Source organism: Dermochelys coriacea, chromosome 8 (genome assembly GCF_009764565.3).
Source record: "Dermochelys coriacea isolate rDerCor1 chromosome 8, rDerCor1.pri.v4, whole genome shotgun sequence".
In the NCBI taxonomy this organism is placed as follows: domain Eukaryota; kingdom Metazoa; phylum Chordata; order Testudines; family Dermochelyidae; genus Dermochelys; species Dermochelys coriacea.
Window position 1 is genome coordinate 107104783 of NC_050075.1, and position 19093 is coordinate 107123875.

The 19093-nt window shown below is 53.2% G+C and overlaps 1 long non-coding RNA gene across 5 annotated transcripts; it reads left to right on the plus strand.

Annotated features, from left to right (window-relative positions):
• The first annotated feature begins 102 nt into the window (after nucleotides 1-102).
• LOC119860350 lies at nucleotides 103-12554 on the plus strand. Of its 5 annotated transcripts, none has more exons than XR_006273677.1 (4): nucleotides 103-1003; nucleotides 1800-2252; nucleotides 6235-6418; nucleotides 9038-12554. It is a non-coding gene; the product is annotated as an uncharacterized LOC119860350 (long non-coding RNA). The 5 variants fall into 5 exon arrangements; XR_005294506.2 differs by having other exon boundaries at nucleotides 1800-2239; XR_005294505.2 differs by having other exon boundaries at nucleotides 1800-2229.
• Nucleotides 12555-19093: the final 6539 nt, after the last annotated feature.

A 19093-nucleotide genomic window follows, 5' to 3' on the forward strand; every position in this document is an offset into this window, starting at 1 on the left:
ACTCGCAGCCCTCCGCCGCCGATTGGCCACAGCGGCGGCGGACACGCCCCCCCGCTCCTTAGGCCCCGCCCTGTGGATGTGCTCAGAGCCTGGTGCGAAAAGACGCCCCAAGTCGGGCAGCCCGTGGGGCGGGGGAGACTCGGGGCTCGGCCCGGCCCCGGGCTGCGGTGCTGAGCTCCTGCCCCCCGCCCCGTCTTCTCCCTGGATCCGCGCCCCGGGCCCGCTCGCATGGCGGGCTGAGCCCGAGGCGGGAGCGGGGGAGCCGGGAGGAAAGTTGCTCCCAGCCGGGGGCCGGGGAGCGGGGGGTTCAGGGCTCGGTGTGGGTCCCCGGGCGTGTGGACCGGAGCGTGCCCTGTATGGCCAGTGCAGTGCCGGTGACTGTCAGGAGTCCACTGCCCTGGTGAGGCCCCACTTCACCCGTGGGCCCTGTGCCCACACTGGGCTCCTCCCCAGGCTGAGAACTGCCTGAGTGTAGACACAGGGCCCGAGTCCCGAGCTCAGCAGGATCTGCAGCTGGTGGCCCAGGATAGCCTGGCCTGGGGCTGCTGGCAGGCGGGGTTTCTGTCCCTCAGGAACAAAACACCCCCAGCAACACACCTGACAGCCCAGAGAGGAGGGGCAAAGGGGAGACTGCAGCGCACCACGGAAACTTCGGGGTATCTGTGAAGCCAGGTGCAGGTTACACTGACCCCTGAAGAGACCTTCAGCCAGTACAGACCGGCCAGCTTGTGAGGACAGGCCCAGCCAAGCCCTCACTGGGAAGACACAGCCTCCAACACCTTCCTTTCTTGGTTTGAGTTGGGCTGGCCTCCCTCCAGCCAATACCAGGAATGGCTTTTTGACTGTTGAGCTTGCCTAGAAGCGATAAGGTTTATCTCCCCAAGCCTCTTCTGCTCTGGGGCTTTCCATCTCTCCCTACCTTTCGAAGAACTTGGGGTTGAGTCCTCTGCTATTCAGAAGCCAGAAGACTATTTAGACAGCAATAATAAGGCTACCCACAAAGGTAAATGCGCACACAGCTTCTCTGCCCTGGACCCTAAGCTACACTACCAGTTGCTTTCATCACTTGACTTTAATTATAAGGGTGGAGCACTGCAATAAATGAGTGCAGTAATCCAAAGGGAAAACAACTATGCAAATCTTTCCCCTTTTACCAAGAACACGTGGACTCATTTCCAAAGCAGGCACTGGCCTGGACATCAGCTGGCTGCTTGTTATTTCAGAATCCTGTTTTGTTATCTAGAATAAATTCCACCCACTGAGCTAAAAACTGGAAAGTCCTTCTCCGTGGAGCATTAGCTTCGGCATTTGAAGGGCCACGCATGCTCCAGCATGGGGCGCGAGGGCGTTTCTCCCGACCCGCGTGGCTGCATAGTTCTGTGACCGGCTGCTAATCCTTTTATTATGAAGTATTATTTGTACAGGACACAAATATGGTGGCCGCTGCTGCCCCAAGATCTTACAGAGAACAAGACAAAATGTCCTGGAGCCAGAGGAAAGAGCAGTCTCTGCTTACACTTGGGTTGTCCTCTTTTCCCTCTGTTTGAATAGCTCAGGGATTCTCAAACTGGGGGTCAGGACCCCTCAGGAGGTCACAAGGTTATGAACTGGGGGGTTGCGAGCTGTCAGCCTCCACACCAAACCCCACTTCACTTTCAGCATTTATAATAATGTTAAATATAAAAAAAGTGTTTTTAATTTATAAGGGGGGATCACTTGCTGTGTGAAAGGGCTCACCAGTACAAAAGTTTGAGAACCACTGGAATAGATTCAGACCTGCAATATTGCTTCATTTTCAGAGAGAGAGGAAGAGCCGCCAGATGGGACTCATATCTATTGCCGGTGGTCTTGGTGTGTGGAATATTTCCCAGGCGGTTGGTATTCGTCCTGCTCGGTGTGCATTGAGAGGCCCAGCGTGAGATCAGGGCCCCATTGTGCTAGGTGCTGGAGAGCCCCAAATGCAGCCTCAGAGAGCTTATCATTTGGACAGGAAGCTTTATCCCCTTGGCACAGCTGGGGACGGGATCAGTGACTCACCTGCTGTCACACCAGGAGTCTGTGAGAGCCGGGACTTTGAACCAAGAAGGCTTGTCCAAGGCCTCCACCAGTGGAGAGAGACCAGCCTCCCTTTAAATTCGTCTCACAGACCCTCTATAGTGGACGCTTTGACTTGTGAGTGAGAAAGAGCTGGTGGGACCCGGCTGCAGATCAGCTCAGGTCCCAGCACAGGTGGGCCCCTGTGAGTCCCTGAAGTAGGTGCTACCCTAATGTGTGTAAAAAGAAAAGGAGTACTTGTGGCACCTTAGAGACTAACAAATTTATTAGAGCATAAGCTTTCGTGAGCTACAGCTCACTTCATCGGATCTAATGCATCCGATGAAGTGAGCTGTAGCTCACGAAAGCTTATGCTCTAATAAATTTGTTAGTCTCTAAGGTGCCACAAGTACTCCTTTTCTTTTTGCGAATACAGACTAACACGGCTGCTACTCTGAAACCTAATGTGTGTGGGTTTCAGATGGGCCCAGCTGGGCAGGAGGTATGTAACCAGCCCTCTGTTTACAGAAGCCCAAGGGCTCCATTTGGGAAACGAGAATGATCTCTCCAGCCACTAAAAGAGGCTGTAAAGAAGGGGGCATTAGACAAGATCAAACAGGAGGGTAAAGTGGAGGGATGAATGAGGCGGTGGGGGGTGGAGAAGAAAGGGTTAAAGATTAGCTCTGCTCCTGGCAAACCTGGAAGAGCAGCTGGAAGAGGAAAGCTGGGGGCTGCTGCACAGAGGGGCGCTGGCACCGGTGGGCATTGCGCTAGCAACCGGCTGGTGCCAGGGGCTGCACAGTGCCCGGGTGCTTGGCAAGAGACAGGCCTCATTTACAAGTGAACCAGGCAAAGGAGGCCTCAGCCCCATCTGACATGCTAGGAAAGTGAGGTACAGGGAAGTTCAGTGACTTGCCCAAGGTCGCCTGGGAAGTCTGTGGCATAGCTGGGGACTGGCGCCAGCCCATGACCCACCACAGTGACTTAGCCTCACACTTGGCTCCCTTGCCAGGGCGCAGCCCCTTCAGGAGTCCTTTACCCCCTGGGCCCCAGGGTGGAAAGTGGGGCAGCCTAACTAAGCCCCTGTGCCCCATTTCCTGCAGCAAGCATTTGGGTTACAAATACTGCTGCCCAAGGGGCCACGTTTGCCATCTCCCATGGGGCTAGAACCAACCTGTCCCTTGGGCTTATTTTCTGCTAACCAGGAGGAACTGGGGAGCCCCTGAGTGGCAGCATGGCTGGGAACTGCCCCAGCATCTGCCTTGGTCTTGGCAGGATGGGGGCGTGGGGCAGGGAAGCCACTGCCCTAGGGGAAGATGCTCTGTTCTAATAGGACTGATCCAGGGTGGGGTAAGACTAAGAGCATCAAACACGTCCCCAGTCCTGGGCCAGCCCAGCAGCACCTGGTGTCAGGGAAAGCTCCTGCCCACAAGAGGGATCCACCATCTTCCACAAAGGGGGAGATACGCCAGGCTGCTTGAACCAGAGGCAGAAAGGTGGCTGCAAACACCCATGGCTTTGGGGTTGGCTGAGAGTCTCTGGGGGATAAGATAAGATAGTTATGGGGATGGATGGAGGGGTGGATAGACAGACAGCCTCTGCTGGTGGAGATCTCCTCCCTCCATGTATGGGGGTGAAGGGATGGGTGGATTGGACAGACAGACTGGTGGTGGGGAGCTCCTCCATCCATGTATGGTGATGGACGGACAGACTGATGGCAGGGAGGGGATGGACGGACAGAGGAAGGAATGGATGGACAGGCTGGCAGCAGAAGGGGATGGAGGGATGGATGGACAGGCTGGCAGTAGGAAAGGGATGGATGGATAGATGGAGGAAGGATGGATGGACGAACTGGTGGGGAGGGGGTGGATGGACAGACGGGCGATGGGGAGGGGATGAAGGGATGAACGGACAGATGGAGAGTGGATGGATGGACAGACTGGTGGCAGGGAGGGAATGGAGGGAGGATGGACAGACGGAAGAGGGATAGACAGACAGATGGAGGGAGGATGGACAGATGGAGGAGAGAGGGAGGACGGACAGATGGAGGGTGGATGGACAGACTGAGGGATGGATGGAGAGACGGAGGAGAGGGGCTGGATGGACAGACAGAGGGATGGACAGACAGGCTGGTGGCGGGAGAGGATAGAGGGTGGACGGACAGGCGGAGGGATGGACAGACAGGCTGGCAGCAGGAGGGGATGGAGTGTGGACGGACAGATGGAGGGATGGACGGAGAGACGGAGGAGAGGGGCTGGATGGACAGACAGAGGGATGGACGGACAGGCTGGCGGCAGGAGGGGATGGAGGGTAGATGGACAGATGGAGGAGAGGAGCTGGATGGACAGACAGAGGGATGGACGACAGGCTGGCGGCGGGAGAGGATAGAGGGTGGACGGACAGGCGGAGGGATGGACAGACAGGCTGGCGGCGGGAGGGGATGGAGGGTGGACAGAGAGACGGAGGGATGGACAGACAGACGGAGGAGAGGGGCTGGACGGACAGACAGAGGGATGGACGGACAGGCTGGCGGCGGGGAGCTCCCCACCCTCGAAGCTGAGACGCCCCCTCCTCCCGCCGCTCCCCCGGGAGCTGAGCCCGATCCCCGGGGAGCTCCGGGTCAAGTCCCGGGGCCCCGCAGCCCGGCCCGCCGCAGAGCAAAGCGGAACTCCAGGGAGATTCAGCCCAGCCCGGAGCCACCGGCTCTTATCGGCTCCCGGCAGCTTTCCCCCCGCTGCCGGGACAAACACAATGTTATCAGGCCAGGCGAGATTCGCTCTCTGCGGCTCCAGCGCGGGGCCCCCCGGCTGCGCCCTCCGCCGGGCCGCTGGGACCGCGGGGGGCGCCCCAGGAACCGGCCCCTCGGCCAGGTGTCGGGCCGCCTGCCCCAGGGGGTTCGCGGCCGGGGCTGGGCGATCACAGCCTTTGCTATACCCGGGCACAGACTATTCAACCCACCCCGGGCACGCCGCGCCAGGGACGCCCTGCCAGCCACTCCCCAGTGCTGCCGGCGGGACTCCAGGCCACTGGAAAGCGGGGTGCCCCTCACCCCGCGCAGGGAACCCCCCACACGCCGGGGCTGGTTTATTTATTTTGATGCCAAGACCTTTTCTCCTCGGTGGCCTTTAGATTTGTTGTTAATGGACAGGAACTTCCCGGGAGGGCCCGATGTGAACAAATCTTGTCCCTCTCCTGACTGGGGAGGGGCGGGGGCCGGTGCCTGAGCTCCAGGAGCCTTTTCCGGGAGAGAAGCGCCTCAGAGGCCGGTTGTTCTGGGCAGCCCCTTCCCGTGCAAACCAAGTGTGCACAAGGCTCCTGGGGACCCCAGGCACCGGCGTCTGGGGACCCTCAGCCCTGCAAACCGCACTATCAGCTCCTCATCTTGGTATTTAATGTTTTCTTAATTAAATGAAGAAATACCCAGACATGATCTTGTTAATAATCATTAGCATTTACACCTAAAGTTGCATCTTCTCCGCCTGGGCCAACAGTCATTTACCCAACTCCCTTGTGAGGGATCCAAAGCATTTATAAGAATTGAGACCAGAAATATCGGGCTCAGACATCTTTCCTTCTCCTCCTCCTATGGCTCAGACCTTCAGGGTTATTTTCTAGGACTAAGAAGAGCTATTGCTCTTTGCAAGAAAAACTTAACACAAGAAAAACTAGTGCACAGATTCTCCTCCTATGTACACACACAGACACACAACAGCCTGTTATGCGCTTGCGCATGCACACACACACACTTTAAATTTAGCTCATTTCAAGGAGACATCAATGGTGTGACAAGCGATGGAAGTGTTGCGAAACATGCACAAACTCACTCACACAACTGTGCACATAAGTGCACACTCATGCACACACGTGTACACACACACAGATGCGTCCTCCCCTCTAGGCTGCCTGCTCCCCTCAGGGGTGGTTCTGCTTTGATCTCTGTCTGGCCCTGCTTGCACAAGTTCTGCCCTCCTCGCTCAGGCTGGAGGCTGGTTTGTTGTGGGGCTCTCTCGGCCCTTCGCCTTTCTCTTTTATACCCGTTATTTTTAACTCTGCCTACGCAAATCCCAGATCCGGAATGAGCAGCAGCCCAGGGCCAAGGGGAAATGGACTTGGTGCAAATTTCCTGCCCTTTTTACCTCTCTTCCTTTATTACACGCTAACGACAACGTTTTTTTCCCCGCTTAACTTTCACTGTTACAGGAAAACTGAAAGCAGCAGGCTGTGTGCGAGCAAGCAGGAGGGCCCAGGTGGCACTGATGGACAGGAGGTTACGCCAGTCATGCCAGGTTTTGATGGCTCAAGGGGACCAGTGGATGTTTTACATGGGTGAGACCAGGGCCCTGCTGGGAGAAGCAGGGGGAGTGGACATTCTCAGCTGCAACAGGTACAACCAACCTCCCCACCACCACACACACAAACACCCAGCAACACTCACACCCAGCCTCCCCACGCATGGCATCCCAGGCCCAAAGACTCTCGCATGTCCATCGTACGGGAATGCACACAGGGACGTGCTCAGGCTCATGCCTGTGAACAGAAACATACATGCTCACCTGCAAACACATGGCCTCCTCTCGCATTCCTTGTACATTCAGACCCCCCAGTGAAGGCTCATCTGACACATACCAAGGAACACGCAGGGTTTAGTAATGATTAGCATTGCAGCCAGGCATGATCCAAGCATCACTGGGCTGGGAGCTGCATAGACAGAGTGAGGGACAATGTCCAACCTCACTGTCCCAACAGAGCCCAGGTTTGTCACGGTGACACCTGAAAGGTTTTGAGGGAAAATGGGACACGTGCTCTTTTCTGTTTCTTTATGATGAACAGCACTGCCAACCCCAAATGTTCAAAAATCACAAGATCAGCTTTAAAATCATGAGATGATGTCAGAGTAGTAGGTTTGGTTTCTTTTTATTTGCCTTCTGCTTTTGGAGCTTTTAGGGTGCACTGGGGTCACCTTTTGAGGCTTTCTCCACAGCCACAAGTGCTAGAAGTGTACTTTTCCTTTAAGAATGAAGGCTGAAATCGTCATGTACCCACGTGACTCCAGGAGCTGGGGCTTAAAGGAAACCAATAATTATCAGGCAACTCATGACAAAATCATGAGAGTTGGCACCACGGGAGGAATAGAAAAGGCTGGGAAGAGGGGGGATTTTTCCAGCTTTTTTCCCAGCCTTATGATCCAGTCTCCCTGGGTTTTGTTGGTATATACATATATATATATGCAGAGGTATATACTGGGCACTCTTTCATCCCGTGCACAGGGAAGGGCTGGGAACCTTTAACAAAGATGCTCTTTCTCCCAGACATTTATTAGGCATTATAGTTAAAGAGGATTTACCAAAAACAAAGGGTTTTAAACAGTCCAACTAAAGTGCCAGTCTCCTCTCCACAGTTCAGTCGCTTGTCCCTTGTGTTATTTATAACTTGACTCTTTCTCCAGGTACCATAGTGTCTTCCAGGGTAGATAAGACCTGATTTGTAATGTAAAAAACAAGCCGGAAAGAATACTTACCAAATTAACACCAAACCCATTGCCCCTTCCAGGCCTCCTTCCTATGGGAACAAAAAGGGGAACAGCCCAGTTCTTCAAAGGCATTTAGGCTCCTAAACTCCAAAACCCGGTTTAGGTGCCTTTCGCTTCAGGGCACAGTGAACATCCCATCCTTTCATGCAAGCGTTTGCCGAGGGGCTTGGAGTGCTGCCTGTTTGCTTTGGGAAATGTCGTCTTGATTTTCAAATAGTGGGTGTGATACTGGACAACATAGACAGGCTCTGTGATGCTGCACTGGCTGCATTTAGAAAAGTAATATCTAGCCAAGAGCATGTAGCGTGCTGCAGCTGTGTCAGTCCCGGAACATTAGCGAGACCAGGGCGTGCGGGGAAAGGCTGTATCTTTTATTGGACCAACTTTGGTTGGGGAGAGAGACCAGTTTTCAAGCTTCTGCAGCTTCTGCAGTCAAGAGCTCTCTCTACTATAAACAACGGTGAAATTCAGCCCTGTGTAGTCAGTGAGGGCTCATCTGCATGTGGAAATGGACCAGAACAGCTAATGCAGAATCAGTCACTTGATACAGGAATGGCTGGTGTGCTTCCAAAAAGGATAATGATTCTGGAATAACATCACTTTTACTCTGGAATAGAGTGTCCACACCAAGATCTATTCCGAATAGCTGTTCTGGTCAGTTTCCCCATGTAGACAAACCCTTATGTGTTATTAACGCCCATTGAGCAGTGCCTACGTCCTGTGCTGACTCTGAAACATGATAGGAAGAGTTAGACACTATTGCGCAAAGACATTCTGTGGGTAGGAGCTTTGAGCTGACCGGATTTTTTGTAACCCTGTATCTCCTTATTTGTCATTGTATTATAAACACTGTGTCAAATCGGTGTGTGCGCATGCTGTGTGTAGCATACAGACAATTAAAGAAATCACCCAACACACTAATGGTACATCATACCCATATGCACACCCACACAGAACACCCATACAATCAGCGTACAATCAGCCCCATGCAACATGTTGCTGCTATGATGGTAATGAAAGACAACAGACACATAACACACTTGGATACCCTGTAGCGACACACTGCATACAGACAGACATGCAATACACACATTTATCCACACACTGCATCCACATGTGCACCAGACACAGGGCACACACTCAACCTCACAAAAGCACACTGAAATTTGAAAGGTCCATTCTTGGGAGCAAGCTGCTTTCATGTGGCTTTACATAAAGCTTTCTCATTATGTTCCAGGAAGTGGCATTTAATTATCCAGCTTTCATATTAGTAAATAGGCTTGCGACACATCACAAAAGGGACTTTTTTCCTAAAGCCTGCTCACGTACTGCCCCGATTAGCTACTCTCCTGGGGACGCCAGTTCCAAAATAGACCCGCTTACTTGTTAGAAATAATAAAATGGGGATAAATTAGGAATAGAGATAATATGATTTCAAGACCAATTCCTCCTTTTGTTCTGTGCCTCCCGCAGCTACAGCGTTCAGAGTGGAGGTTTGTTTCTTATTGGCACTTGCCTCCTTTGGAAATGACCTTCTCTGATGAAACAGTTTGTGATGTGAGTTCCTCAGGACGGCGTCTCTGCAGGGACTTTGGGGAGAGGACCTCAGAGTGCTCCATTCCTCGAACTGGGCTTCACTGGATCATCCATATAAACCATGTGCATCCGTTTGCTAATTAGCACCTTTCTTTGCAGGGGATGACTGAGGGCCTTCGGTTTCACACTGGTTCACATTCTGAGCTTCCCCCTCACACACACTCTGGATTTATACTGGGGTGAGTGAAAGCAGGATCTAACCTACTGGGTGCAAAGGAGTCAGGAAGCAGGTGTAACCAGCAAACCCAATGAGCAGTCAGAGGGGAAGGGTGGTTCGCCACCACCCTGCCCTTCTCACCCGGGCAGAGTGAGCACAAAAGGCCAGCACAGGAGCATGGCGGTCTGGGACACCCTCCCTGCACTGGTGAAAGTGACCACACAGAGTGTAGGGCAGTGGCACATCGGGCCGTGGGTGTGCAAAGCCAGCGGCGTCTCTGCCACATTCAGCCTGGTGGCAATGCCCAGAGACCAGTGGCCGTGGCCTCTCACTCCAGGGCTGGATTTGGCCCTCGGGGGGGCAGCCCACACTTACTCCAGGCAACTGCTGGCTGGACTCATTTTATCCACACACCTTGGGCCAGAGTCATCTTGGATCCAAGTGTAGCGAAGCCTTCGCCCTGCCGCTGCTCTCACGCAAACCCACGGGAGGCTGGAGTGACACCTCTGGAGCCCATGGAGTTACACCATTGTCACTTGGGATTTACAGCCGCCTGAGCGAGAGCGGAACTGGGCTCCGCGGAGCCACACGAGTCATGATTTGGGCCCTAATTATTTCCCCAAAGCAGCCTCAAGAGCCAGCGTGGTTTTTCAGAGAATCTTCCCTCCCCCTGCTTTCCTCTAGTAGCCAGAGAGCGGAGCGGTGTGTGTTTGGGTTGTGTGTGTCTTCCAACCGCAACAAATATTTCATTCAATTTCTCTAACCCCCTTGGCTGTGGTATTTAAACAGCAGGCGTGGTCCTGGCACTCCTCGCCAAAACCAACACTCGCTTCAGACCAGATAACCCTGCAAGCAAACAAGCCACCGAGGCCATGCCAAGCTGCAGCGGAAACCTGATGGGGCAGCTGCCATGGGGCAGAGAGGGGCAGAACCACCTGAGCCTGCCTGGGGACGGGATTGGGGGAGAGTGGCCAGATAGCAGGTGTGACAAATTGGGACCCTTTTTTGGTGGGGGGTACAGTGGCTTATGTAAGACAAAGCCCCTAATATCACGACTGTCAATATAGCGTAGACTGGGGCCTAAGAGCAGGCAGAAGCAGAACAGGGTAATGACTGGGTGCTGCACAAGGTCGTTGAAGAGCTGGTGTGTTTTCAAGAGCTCCTCAAAGCAAGTGCTGCAGAACAAAAAGTGAAAATGAAACCTCCTTGTCAGTGTGGAGGAGTCTGGCATTTCGGGCAGAACATTATTTTATTATTATTGTTAATAATCAGTTATTGTTGACTAGCGCTGGTTGACATTTTTTGGTCAAAAAGTTGTAGGCTTTTTAAATTGAAAATGGCTTTTCCATCACGCCAAACGTTGTTGATTTTTGCTTTTGCTTTAATTTTTATGTTTTTTTCCATGACAATTTTCAAAATGAATATTTGTGTTTCGTTAAAAAAAATGTCGTTTTAGGTTTTATTTTTCAAGGTGTTTTTGTTCTCTCCCCCCTCCCCCCATTATTTCTCCTTGTTTTGATTCCCCCCCACCCCGAAAAAGAGCGGGGAAATAAAAGTGAGAAAAAGTGAGAAGATGGAGAAACCATCTTCCAACCCCTGGGGTTTTTAAAGTCCAATCTGCAAATAAACACATTTTATTTCATTTCATTTCAAACTTTTGTAATCAAAAAAATGAAAAGATTGGTGACATAAGCTGAGTGAGATGGCAGCCATTACATTCTTTTTAAATTGGTCGTAGAAATGGAATTCTATTTTGGACCAAACTGCTTAATGATGATGACCAATCAGTGTATCCCATGCGTTTGTGGTCACGCCCAGAGCACCTCCCTGCCATACATGGTGAGACAGTGCCTGCTCCGATGAGCTCACAATCTAAGGATGGACAGATGGCCAAACAGGCCAGAGAAGAGGGATTCTCTATCCCAGCCACCCAGACAGTACAGCAGAAGCAGGAGGTGAAGGTGAAGAGGAGCAGTGCTCTGCAGGTGAAGTAACTTCCAGAGCTTTCCATTGCAATATGGAAGCAATGGTGCAAAGCAGGTAGCTGAGATCAAATCAAGGTTTTGCCAGTCCCCAGCATGGCCACACGCCCCACGCAGATTGCTCGCTCTGAAGACAGATTTTTTTCTTTTTGGTCAAGTTCAAAACCCGTGTGCCTCAAATGACATCACTGAGGCACATTGCCAGCAGTAGCGTGAAGTGTATTGGGGGATATTTATAAACCTGGCCATGCTTGTTCCTTCCCAGGTGTTTGCAGAAGTTGCACCTACCATCACCAAGTTAAACACCCTGCACAGATTAGATCTGGGGAGTCCCAGACCATGCAAACAAGACGCTTGGCTGGAGCAAATCTCCCAGGGCCACTCTTGAGCCAGGGGAGTTAGAGAAAGTGGAAGCAGGTTCCTTATCTGGATGTTATCTCTGTCCTGTCCCGAAGCTCTCTAGAGCTTTCTCTGGGGGATAAAGGAAGAAGCAGGTTTCCAGGAAGAGTATTAACTCAGGCATTCCAGGCATTTTCACGCTCACGGATCCCAGGAGCACTATGGCCGACGCTGGTGATCTCACAATACTCAGTGTTTGCATAAAGCCCCAGAGACAAGTGATGTAGGGGAGAATCTTGGCTTTCATTGTTTTCCAAAAGTAACTTTCCAGCCCTTATAGCTGTGGAGAAAAGCTTCCAAACATGACTCACGTGTGAGCCAATAGGTCAGAGAGCAGCAGACAGAAAGAATAGATAGTCTTTACAAAATCTCATGATTTTGAGGCTAATCTCAGGATTTCTGACCCTTTCGGGTTGGTGGTACTGCCTAGGACCAATGCTACACTCAGCAAGGAATGCAGCCCCCACCCCAGGGATGAATGTGATTGCTTTTTCACAATCCCATAGAACAGCTGTAAGAGACCTACCCACTTCGGGGGAGGTGGTAGGTGAATGGACTAAACTGCAACCTGGCCAGGCTGCTGGGACTGACGCTGCTTCTCTGGTAGGAATGATTTCATGGGGATTATTTCACATCGGCACCTAGAGTCACAGTGCACAGAGGTATTGTCACTGGTGCATCGGCTCAGATCCTCAGCTCAGGGAAATCAATGTGGCCCCATTGCAGACAACTAAGCTACACCAGTGTACACCAGCTGAGGATCTGTCCCAATACATTATACTGTATTTTTTGACACTGAGTGTTTTTAATTATTGTTAGAGTGTTTCTATCACAAATAAACAAGTCATGGTCCTTATCTGACCCCATCACTTCAGCATGTGAGCACCTCACAATCTTGAGGCAGGGTGGTGTTATTATCCTCCTTGTACAGATAGGAGCTGAGAAACATGGAGTCTGTGGCAAAGCAGGGAATTGAACTCAGGTCTAGAGGGGAAGTGACGACAGCTAAAAAACATAAAATAAATTAATGTAGCAAATGAAAGAAAGGTGAAATTGCCATAATGAATGTAAATCAGATGCTAGGAATTGTAGAACATTGATAAAGGAAGCAAAAGTACACAACCAGAACTCTATGGTCAGCAGAGTTAAGGAAAGTAAGAATAGGTTTCAGAGTAGCAGCCGTGTTAGTCTGTATTCGCAAAAAAGAAAAGGAGGACTTGTGGCACCTTAGAGACTAACAAATTTATTTGAGCATAAGCTTTCGTGAGCTACAGCTCACTTCATCGGATGCATTCATGGAAAATACAGTGGAGAGATTTATATACACACACAGAGAACATGAAACATGTATGATAAAACCCATTGTTTCATGTTCTCTGTGTGTGTATATAAATCTCCCCACTGTATTTTCCACCGAATGCATCCGATGCAGTGAGCTGTAGCTCACGAAAGCTTATGCTCAAATAAATTTGTTAGTCTCTAAGGTGCCACAAGTCCTCCTTTTCTTTTTTGGAAAGTAAGAATGAGATTTTTTAAATATATTAGGGAAGAATCCTGACAACAGTATTGGTCCATTTCTAGATGGAAATGGTAAAATTAACAATACCAATGCAGGAAAGGCAGAAGTGTCCAATAAATATTTCTGTTTTGTATTTGGGAAAACACAATGTAGTCATATAATATAATAACACTCTTTTCATTCATTAATATTTCAGGGGGGTGTTAAATAGAAGCTACTAAAGTTAGACATTTTTAAAATCAGCAGGTCCAGATAACTTGCACCCATGAGTTTTAAAAGAGCTGACTGAAGAGGTTGCTGGAATATTGATGTTGATTTTGAATACATCTTGACACACTGGGGAAGTTCCAGAAGACTGGAAGAAAGTTAATGTTGGGTAAATGGGATGGCATGAGTAATTACAGGCCTGTCATTCTGACATTAATTCTGGGCAAGATAATGTAGCAGCTGATATGGACTCAATTAATACAGAATTACAGGAGGGTAATGTCATTAATCTCAATCCACATGGATTTATGGGAAATTGATCCTGTCAAACTAACTTACTATCTTTTTTGGTGAGATAACAAGTTTGGTTGATAAAGGTAACGGTGCTGATGTAATAGACTCAGACTTCTGTTAGGTGTTTGATTTGGTACCACACAATGGCTTGATTAAAACCTTGCACGATATAAACTTGGCACGCCCCGCATTCAATGGATTCAAACCGGCTAACTGTTAGCTCTCAAAATGAGCAGGAGCCTTTCCAGTGAGATGCCCCCGGGATCTGGTCTTGGCCCTATGCTGCTACACATTTTTACCAGTCACCCAGAAGAAAAATCACTGGTCAAGTTTGCAGATGGCACAAAACCTTGGGGAGTGGGAACCGGAGAAGAGGCTGGGTCGGTGACACAGAGCGATCTGGATCCTCGGTAAGCTGGGCTCAGGCAAACACTATGTGTTTTAATATGTCTACATGTATCCATCTAGGAACAGAGGATGCATGCCGTACGTACAGGAGGGGAAGCAGTGACTCTGAAAAAGATTTGGGGGTCAGGGCGGATAATCCACAGAACAGGAGCTCCCCGTGGGAGGCTGTGGCCCAAAGTGCTGATGCCATCCAGGGGTGCATAAACAGGGGAATCTCAGGGAGGAACAGAGAGGTTATTTTATCTCTGTATCTGGCCCGGCTGCAACTGCTGCTGGGATCCTGTGTCCAGGGCTGGTGTCCACGATTCAAAAAGGAGGTTGATAAATGTGGGAGGGGTCAGAGAAGAGCCTTGACAATGATTAAAGGGTTAGAAAACCTGCCTCACAGTGATCACCTCAAAGAACTCCGTCTATTTAGTTTAACAAAGAGAAGGTTAAGGGGCGACGTCTGTACATCCCCACATAGGGTTCAGATAGTTGATAATCCAGCAGAGGAAGGTCTAGCACGAGCCAGTGGCTGGGAGCTGAAGCCAGACAAATTCAGACTGGGAATAAGGCATCGGTTTTTAACAGTGTGGGTTATTAACTGACAATTTGTAACTCAAGGCTGGATATTTCTCTAACAGCTCTGCTTGGGGTGGGGAGTGCAGGGGGTGCAGGTCTCTGGCCTGTGCTATACAGGAGGTCAGACCAGCTGATCTCCATGGTCCCTTCTGGCCTTGGGATCTATGAGTTCTGGGTTGGTGCCCTACCCACTGGGCAATCCTCCCTCACTGAAAGGAACCTAAATATTCCAGCTGTTTGGCTGCTGGGTCTGCGCCCCAGCCAGCATGGCATTGCAGGAGGAACCACCGGGAGGGCTGGGAATAAGCAGAGGTAGGAGGGCAAGATAATAGCATTTCGCCTCCCTAAGAGGCAGCCTGGCTTAGTGGATAGAGCACTGACCTGGGCAGTCACCCAGCAGGTCAGTGGCAGAGCCCAGAAGCAGAGCCAGAGCTCCTGGACCACAGTCCTGTGCTCTGGCCACTGGGCCACACTATTCCTCCATTTGCTCACACTGTGGGGGGAGGGCCTTTGGCTCAGGGTTTGGGCTTGGGCCCCTTCCCGTTCTGATCCCTTGGGGACCATGATAAAGCATGAGAGATGCAGCAATGCAGGGCCACAAGACAGCAGCTGCAGTGGAACACTTCCTGTGGGGTGTCAGCACCCCTTTACATCTGGCTCCAGAACCCAGCCGGGGGAAAAGGGCCTTTCCCGAGCCCATGCTTGTCCCCGTGCTGCATGCAGGGATCTCAGCCCAGCATTGTGGACAGACACAGGCCGAGCCGCTGGGCCAGGGCTCCCAGACTCTGCTCAATGCTCCTGCAAAGCCCCAGCTAGCCCAGAGAGCGCAGCTGGTGACTAGCGCGGTATCCAGCCAGCCAGGTTCTCATCCCGCATCCATCCCCGTGGCATTGGCACACACTGCGGCCTAAATGTGCAACCCCTTGTGGCCTGGCTGGCCCAGCAGGGCCTGCGTCCTCACCCTGCGGGGTTAGTGTTCAGTGGTAAATATGGCAGCCAAGGGTCCAGGCTGGCTAGGCCTGGTCTCCCCGTGCCCAAGCCCCCCTCTGGCATGTGCTCTCTGGGTAGGGGCTGGGCTCCTCCTCGCCCAGCCTGTGGCAGGACGTCCCTGCGTGCCTTGCCCCGTGTGTGCTGCGTGCACCCCTGGCCAGCCTGGCTGTGCTGGTGCTGTATGGAAGGGCTGCCCCTGCTCCAAAGCTCACACCTGGCAGTCAGGGAGTGCCATGAGACAGGTCACAGTGTAGCTGGAGTGCAGGTAAGTCAGGTGAGCCCATGGCAATGGGTCGGGGTGTAGCTGGGGTGTAGCTGAGTCAGGGTGAGCGCCATGGCAATGGGTCAGACTGTAGCTGGGTATAGCAGGGTCAGGTGAGCGCCATGACAATGGGTCGGGGTGTAGCTGGGGTGTAGCTGAGTCAGGGTGAGCACCATGGCAATGGGTCGGACTGCAGCTGAGCCAGGGTGAGCGCCAAGTCTGGATGCGTGCACGGGGGATGGATGAGTCTGGGGCAGGTGCACCATTGGCAGGTGCACCCAGCCCCCCCAGTCCAGACGTAGCTTCTACTAGCAAACATGGCTCTAGCAGCGCCCACGCTGGCACACAGGGCGCATGCGGCTCCATGCACCGCTCCTCACGAAACGCCCAGGCCAGCACACAGGGCACATGCGACTCCATGCACCGTTCCTCACGAAACGCCCAGGCCGGCACACAGGGTGCATGCGACTCCATGCACCGCTCCTTACGCAGCGCCCAGGCCGGCACACAGGTCGCACACCTGCCCAGGACACAGCAGCAGGTCCTGGGATTCTTTTCTGGCCTCCGCCAGGGCAGGCAGCCCCTGTCCTACCCTCACACTTGGGTAGCGTGTAGAAACGGGACAGCATTGCACATGTCCTTCCCCACCCCTTAGCCCCAAAACATCTGCTGGTGTGGTGGAGCAGGGCAATCACCTAGCACCTAGCCAGCAGCGTGCTGCATGCATCAGGGCAGGGAGCAACCCAGGTATCAGTTTAGGGGGGTCCTTGGCAGTGCACAGGGACTATTTTAAAACCCACTGAAGGGACAACCCTTGCCTGATCTCACGGGTGTGTGTCAGGATCACAGGGAAGCAGCCCTGACTCCAGGCAGTGTCCAGAACAGCAGCTCCCTCTTTCTGTCTCCATGGTCCTTGCTTTCCTCGGCCCCCGAGGCTCCCCAGCTCGTCCACCCCATGCACCCGCGAGAAGCCAGCTGGCTTCGTCCATGCTCCCTGGAGCCCAGGCTGAGCCGCTGCTGGCACTTGTCCCGTATGGAAAGGAAAATAAGGGTCGGATGTTGCCTCCCCAGCTGGGAGAGGAAAATCTTTCCAGCAAAACACGTTTTTTCTTCCTTACCCAATGGAACCAGCACTGGACCCCCCACCCCACCCTGCTGCCCTTCTGGTCCCAGCCAGCTGAGCGATTTTCCAGCCAGATCAAAGCAAACCAGCACATTGTTTCAGAGCCCCCTTGTGACCTGGTACCTGCACATCTGTCCCCGCTCGTGCCTCGCTGCTATGGAAAGAGGCAGGAGCCGCTTTCCAGACTGGCTCCCACTTTTCAAGTCCAGCTGGAAGAGGTGTGGGATGGCTGGGGATGGCTGTCATTAGGTACTATCAGTTACGTACGTTACAGAAGCACCAGTTGGGATCAGGCTCCCACTGCACTGGGTGCTGCACGGACACACACTGAGTCTGAGACCACCCTTGCCTCCAAGGTCTGGCAGTCTAATTAGACACACACAGGATCATCCTCCCCATGTGTAACATGGGGAACTAAGACCCAAGGAGATCAAGTGACATGCCCAGGGTCACACAGTGAGCAGTAGCACAGCCAGGAATGGAACTGAAATCCCAGCCAGCGCCTTAGCAATTACATTACCCTTCCTCTCCAGCTTTAGTGGGTACAGCTGGGTTCCCCCACCTCTGCCCGCTGCTGGTGTGCCCCCCCGTGGGCAGATTCTTCTCTGCGGGCCACCCAGCCCCTGGCCTCTGTGCCTAGGCTGCCATGAGGGGGACCCCTGTGTTGTTGTTCTGTGACGTGTGCACCGGCCCACGGAGAAGGGGATAGAGACTCACCAAACTCATTTTGCACAGAGCCATTGGCCAGCTCCCGGGCGTGTCTCCTACAGGTGCAGTGGATCTGGTGCTGCAAACCGCAGCCGGCACCGTTTCGGAGCCCAGGGCAGAGCTTGGCTCCGATGTCAGGCCACTGGTTCTTGGGGTAGGCAGCTAGACCAGGCTTGCCGGCTGTAGTTACAGCTCACGCAGTCCTGCCACACCGCACAGCTGGTGCATTCTGGGAAATGCTGTCAGATAGCCCCGCGGGTGGCCACGCGTGGGGAGGACTGTGTGTGTCTGTCCCGCCAAACAATGCCCTTTGAAATGAGACCGGAGAGGAACTCATCACCCAGGCATGGCTCTGGGCCCCTCTGGCCTGCAGAAGGGCTGTGTGCAAGCCACGTTGTGAACGGAAAGCAACCATCGCCCCGAAACTGGGCTCCCATCTCCCTGTGCCGTGCCTCCGCCCTGCTCCAGCAGTGTTGGGAGCCAGCCGCTACACGCCCATCACCTGGCCCACTGCCCCTTGGCATGGGGGTGTGGCTGGGGGACAGGGGAGCCCTCGGTTTCTGGAGGAGGGGAGAACTAGGGCCTGGCTGGAGGACACTTCAAAGGGCACGGCTGGTAAACAGCCAGTACTTCCCGGCCCTCCCTATGGCTCTGTCCTTAAAGGCTTGGGGCAAGTCAGGGCTGTTAGGGGCCTTAATGGAGAGCCATTGTCTGGCTGCTCGCTGCTGTGTGATCTCCCTGTGGGGAGCGAGGCTCTGATGGAGAGACAGGAATGCCTGCTATGGAGAGCAGCTACCTGGCTGCTGCCTGGTGCTCTGGGGATGAGATCTGGGGCCAGGCACGTCCCTGTGGGCAGCAGGTGCTTCAGCTGGGATCACGGGGAACCCACGAAAAATGGACAGAGCCCAGCCTGGCCCCAAGCCCTGACCTGAGCTCCAGAGGAGCCTGGATCCAGGTAACCACTCAGGACGGACCCCGTCCCCCTCCTGCTGCATGCTGCAAGCAACTCTCCCGCCCCCGCCCCGCCGGGTTTGCCATGCTGCCAGCCTGGGCTCGGGCAGTGTCCGATCTCTCTACCCCCGGCTGGGGAACGCCTCACCCGCCCCGTGCCCACGTCCACTCTGCACCAGCTCTGGGCTTGAGCAACCTAGCCACGTTAGCAAAGCAGCCAGCGAGCGGGAGCAGTGGGGGACCTCTGGCCCAGGGAGGGCAACCTGCCCCGCAGCCCGCCTGCTCTCACCAGGCGTCTCTGCTGACCTGGGAAGCAATGACCCACCCAGCAGGTGCCCGACAGCTGCTGCGGTGTCACGGCTGCCACCC